The 6,128-nt window shown below is 39.0% G+C and overlaps 1 pseudogene; it reads left to right on the forward strand.

Annotated features, from left to right (window-relative positions):
* Positions 1-2,593: 2,593 nt before the first annotated feature.
* Positions 2,594-5,742, forward strand: LOC125935311 (small EDRK-rich factor 1-like; annotated as a pseudogene).
* Positions 5,743-6,128: the final 386 nt, after the last annotated feature.

A 6,128-nucleotide genomic window follows, 5' to 3' on the forward strand; every position in this document is an offset into this window, starting at 1 on the left:
TTTTTATCTCTTTTTCTCAACTACACAGCTCCTTTCCAGATTGCCACAAATAAAATTAACTGTAAAAACATCCTCAATCATTTTGTGTGGGTAACAGCGTTGAATTTGAGGCAAGATAGAAGGGGTGAATACATCCTAGGAACACCACAAGCTGAGCATCAAGTTACAGGCACTCCTGTTAGGGATGTTTTCCAGGAACAAACCACCAGAGGTCTTACTGTAGTGCCTTCATTATGTGTACTACCTGGTTTCATGGCAGCTCAGAGGCGTTCTCACCTCTTTATAATTCCTCTACCTCGCTCCTTTCTTTCTACCTTCTTTAAAACAGTGCCAGGTTCTTTCCACTTTGCACTCTGGAGCTATTCATTTCTCTCTTGTTCTTATTCTCAAGCTCCCAGTCAACCCACAAAGGCCTCAGAAGGCCTTCAGAAGGCCAAAAAGCTGTCTATAAAACAAGGTACACTCTTATTAGGAGACACTTGTATTTTACATATCTTTATTTATATATATTTTCTTTTTTTTCCCTCTTTGACCCAAGTCAAATTGTATGGGTCAACCCTTCCACTGAGTGGCCATCCTTCCTTTTTCATTGAGCAGCTGAAGTTATTGAAAACTGAATAAAACATATCTGATTGTCATAAAGTTATTTGCATCGAGTCAGAGTCTGTCTCTCTGTAATTCCCATCCTTGGCCTCAGAGTTTTCCTTGGTCCACACAGCAAATTTCTAATGCTTCCACATGTGATTTCCTCATTTGTTTAAACCTTGTTCATGTAAACCTTCACCATCCTACTCACTCTCCTTTATACCTTTCTCCATGTGGTGCCATTGAGATATGGTGGCCAGAACTGAATCCAATGGTTCCAGATTTGGTATTACTAGTGAAGGACAGAGGGTTTAGAATCTCCTTGATTTGAACTACAACACTTTTGTTAATGAACACATATACTCATTTTTTTATAGCTACATGGCACTTTGTTGACTTTATTGACAGTGAAATCTGTTTTCCTCACATATGTTGCTATTAATATATATCTCCCCCATCATGTTTTTATATAACTATCATGATGTAAAAATTCTCGTTCGTATTTTCTTTACTCTCAGATTTCGTTTTTCATTCTCTTGATCCAATTAAGTGTTTTGGATTTCTCCACTTCCAAACTCAAGTTTGTATTATTTTTAACATTCTCTATGAAATATTTCTAATTATATTTGAAGCAAAAGAACAGTAAAATATTTCTCATGAAACTGATAATGGCCCATCTTTATTTTGTGCCTACTACTGTCAGGAATATGAACAAAATGACATTAGTTCCCTAAAATAGTCTTTTTTGACATTCTCATATTTTAATTTGGAGTTCTAATGAGTATTCTTATCCTTTAAAGCTTCAAAGAAATAACTTTTTTTTTCCTTTCAAGAATTGTTTTTCTCAGCTCTGAGGTATATTGCGAATGACAACCACTTTTTAAATTATAATGTAACATATCCCCCTGATATTCCCAAAAACAATAGTCAGCAGAAAATGTCACTAGTTTCCTAAAATTATTACATTTAAGAGAAAAATAATCTCTATCTATTTTAGAGAAGACCTTTGTTTACAAAGCATCCTAAGGAGACTGCAATTAATCCTCGATTGATAGAGTTATTATTCAAAACTACTTACCTTCTAAATTTTAAGCTCTAAATTAGTCTCCAAAAGGCAACGTAGAATATGGGATAGAAGATGCATGATGCTTTCTTTCAAGCAGACCAAAGCCTGGTGGAAGGAAAAGATAATATAAATATGCGGTGACTTAAGGACTGAGTGATGAATGTTAGCTAGGGTGACGTAGAAGGCAATGCTGGAGCATATAGGAACGAGCACCCGAGGGTGATGATAAAGCAGTAAGAAATAGACACGGGCTTGTTTGGGAAAAGTGTTTTATGTCATGGTCTTTAATAAAAAGAAGAGTGACCATGTGATTGGGAAAAGAGTGTCTAGAAATTGAGCTTTTCAAAAATGATTGACCCCCTATCTCTCTTAGGATCATGTATAGACTATAGTGAACAGTATGTCAACTCTGACACGTGTGTTTTAAGCAGTGAGTGACTGTATGTAAAATCTTTTCGATCTCAACACCTTGATGGGTGGTTACCCATTTTAGCCTGCAGTTTGTGGACAGCAGGATGAGGTGTTTCCTTGCTCTTAAAACACTTGTATGCTTTCCATACAGACAGTAAGAAGAACAGATTTTCCTTTGAGATATAATATTTTTAGTGATGTATAGATTGTCTAAAATCGGGGAAAACATTTAGAAAAACACAAGGGATGTGACAAAGTTATGGTGAAGTGCGGGAAACGAAAGAGACCAGATGATTTCCTTGGAATCATTTTGGAAGATGGATAAATGCTAGCAGGATACATAGGCATTACATATAAAGAATGTAGGGACTGTTCGAAAAGCAGTGGGATTGATAGCTTTGGTCTGGACGATTGTCAGTTGGAGATATGTTGGGAGATGTACATGTGAGTTCAATAGGCCTTTGGGAACTAAATATGAAATTTTAGGAGAGACAGGGGAATAAACATCGTTTACATATAATAGATGAAACCATGGATTTGGCTGGTATTAGCTGAGGGGTAGAATCACAGAGAGCAGCACAACGGAACATCAGAGTGCTTAAGAAGAATAAAATAAGGTGGGCAATGGCAGAATGTTAGAAAAGTAAAAGGGCATTTAGAGTAGGCAATGTCTAGAAGTTAAGAAAGAAGAGAATTGGAAGGAGGGTCCCAGCCATTTATTGACTTGTAGCAAACCCGTCCAAAATGTGAAGAGTTAAAACAGCACCTGTCATTCCACTGTTTCTTTGGTTTCTGTTTGTAGTGGATTTAGGAAGGGCTAGTTGCAGTCATGTGGTGGATGGAGCCATGGCATCTGGTCAAATGTCCTTGCAGCTGTCTCCCTCTCCATTTAGTCTCAAAGCTTCTCCATGGGATCGCTTCACCTGGGCAATTTGGGCTTCCTTTCCACAATCCAGCTTCAGAACAGTGGGGCTGCGTGCATGGTGGCCCACAGCTGCTGTTCAAGGGCTCCAACTGATAGCTGCATATATTGCCTTCTAAGACCTAAGCTCAGAAAGCATCCAGTGTCACCTCCACAGTTTATCGCGTGCAGGCTCATGCAGATTAAAGTGAAGAGGTTTAATTTCTTTATGGGGAAATGACAGGATTCTAGAAGAACATATGGGATGGGGGAAAAAAAGAGCTGTCGCTATATTTTGAAAATTCAGCATGGAACATGAAGAAAGGGACTCAAAATGTTGCATGTTATGGAGATATGAAATGTATAGCAATAACTACAACATACCTAGTAAGTTTAGCCATGGCCAGCGGGCATTGTATAGGCAAGATAAAGGCAAAAACAAGATTTCAGTGATTTTAGAACAGAATAAGACAGTCTAACAATCTTATTTATAAATATTGAAGATAAAATAATAGAGTAGACTAATCTAGTAGGCTGAGCTTTTCAAAGATTGGCATTTTAATAAGGGAAAGACTTGAGTGTGTTTCTATGCTGAAGAGAAGTGTATAGAACATGGGTTGGCAAGTTATAGCCCTTGGGTCAAATCTGGCTTACGGCCTATTTCCCTCAATAAAGCTTTATTGGAACACAGCCATATGTTTCGGCTTCAACAACATAATTGAATAGTTGCGACAGAGACGCTTTGGTCTGCATGATCCAAAAACTTACTGTTTACCACTGTATAGAACGGTTTTGCTAAACCCTCATCTAGGTAGAAAATGAGTGGAAAAAATGAGGTTTGCTTGGTAAAGCAAGATTCTTGAAGAGTTGCAAAACTGGAGGCTCCAAATATTTGGCCAAGTTTTATTAGCATAGTCGTTAGTTTACAGTAGGCACTGAAAAGTATTTGTTGGAATTATGATTGTATGAGTGAGAACCAAGAGCTTTACTAACAACCCAATCACTCTTTGAAAATGTAAGACAAAAGAATGAGTGCTGATCTATGTCTTTTCCAGTGAAGTGTGGTGTAAAAAAGATAATTAGTATAGAAACGAATGGGTTACTATATTCTGATCCCTATTTTCTGTATTACACAGTATGAGTTATTTATCAGTTTAGTGTGAGTGGAAAATCTAATTTAGTTCTATGAAATATGCAACTTGAGGGCCCAATGAAATTAATGAGTTTTCCCAAAACATAGAAGATATAACTTTGTTCACTTAGTGAAATTACCACCAAAGCGAGCAGCCTGCTTCTACCTGGGACATTTAATCTGTAGTTCTTAGTTCTTCCTAAGAACCTGGTCAATGTGGTATTTTATCAGGATTCTTCATCTTACCAGTGTGTTCCCAGAATTAAATGACATCATTTTATAATATGCCCAATAAATGTTAGCTATTGTTTCTGTTTTTGTTGCTTGTTTGCTAGCTTCAGAAATAATTGGTAAGTCAGGCAAAGCAGTGTGATGACTGAAGAGTTCTGACAAGAAACTAGGGGCTCCTGGGTGGTTCAGTCAAGCATCCGACTTTGACTTAGGTCATGATCTCGCGGTGCATGAGTTCGAGCCCACGATAGGGCTCTGTGCTGACAGCTAAGAGCCTGGAGCCTGCTTTGGATTCTGTGTCTCCCTCTCTCTCTGCCCCTCCCCCACTTTTGCTCTGTCTCTCAAAAACAAATAAACATTAAAAAATTTAAAAACAAAAGAAACTGAATGAGAATGTCGTCAGCATGAATGAAAAGAGAGACTGATATATTCCAAATAAATAATAAAGAATGATTATGACTTGCCCTATTTAATATAGAAGAGACGGGAGGTGGGGGGAAGTGGAGAAAAAAAGAATTCTAAGTTTGTGAAGATCATGAGAAGGACAAGGTTTGGAAATAACCTGATGTTGAGGAATATGGATTCAAATATACTTGCTCTGACTTGAAACCTTGAAAGCCAACTTATGGGGCACTTATTAAAAATGATGATTCGGTTGCAAATAAGCAAATCACAGTCGCGTTCAAGATCAAAGAGAGTTGAGATCTGGTACGAAAAGTACATCATTTGGCGGAAGTATCACTCCATACTTAACGAAGGTGGCACAGTTTTACTTTTACAGTTTATTATCATCCACATGAAAAGAAACGCTTCTCTGATTTTCCCCCATCCTAGAACCCTGTCCAGCAAGAATGTAGGCTATTCCTGAGACGGTACCACCCGCTGGGATGAAGGGATGGAAAATGTGTGGGACATCTTAATTTTGTCGCAAAGACAAGAGAGTGCTAATGACAGTTAGTGACAGTACTGCGCAGAGGGCCCCCCTGGGCTCAGCCTTCAGGAGCGTGCGGGGGGCATTGGTCTTACAAGTAATTCTCTCCCAGGCTCAGCCCGGGGGTTTGGCAAAGTCCCTTGGAAATCTGCCGGGAAACTGTGAAGAAATCACAGGGAATTAGCAAGGGAGAAAGAAAAGAGGATTAGCTCAACGACCTCTCAGAGAAAGCAGAGGGCCTCTGAGATAACACAGCGAAAGCAGGAGACAGCTAATGAGAAGAAGTCTATGCAGACAAGAGAAAAGCGATGCCTATTTGGAAAACCTGGGCACGGTTGCCAACTCAGACAGTCGTAAGCATTATGATCAAGACTTTGTGGAGCCAACAGTCATCTGTAATAACACGTCCTGTTTACAACTATGTTAAATTTCATCTTTCAGCCTGACTTCGTGTGATGTTTTAGAACCATTCTTCAACCACTAAAGCACTGATTATGCGTGTGAAAAAAAAATACCAAAGAATACTAACCATCCTCCCTTGGGTGGTCCTATACAATAAGAATTACTCAGGGGCGCCTGGGTGGCTCAGTTGGTTGAGAGTCTGACTTCGGCTCAGGTCATGATCTCACAGTTCGTGAGTTCGAGCCCCGTGTTGGGCTCTGTGCTGACAGCTCGGAGCCTGGTGCCTGCTTCTGATTCTGTGTCTCCCTCTCTCTGCCCCTTCCCTACTCGTGCTCTGTCTCTCTCTGTCTCTCAAAAATGAATAAACGTTAATTTTTTTTAAGAATTACTCAGACAAGAGCAATTCTGTCAAAATTATATAGCACCTATAAGTATACACATTAATATAATGCAAAGCTTTCCTTTCAAT

This window comes from Panthera uncia, assembly GCF_023721935.1.
Source record: "Panthera uncia isolate 11264 chromosome A1 unlocalized genomic scaffold, Puncia_PCG_1.0 HiC_scaffold_17, whole genome shotgun sequence".
In the NCBI taxonomy this organism is placed as follows: Eukaryota; Metazoa; Chordata; class Mammalia; order Carnivora; family Felidae; genus Panthera; species Panthera uncia.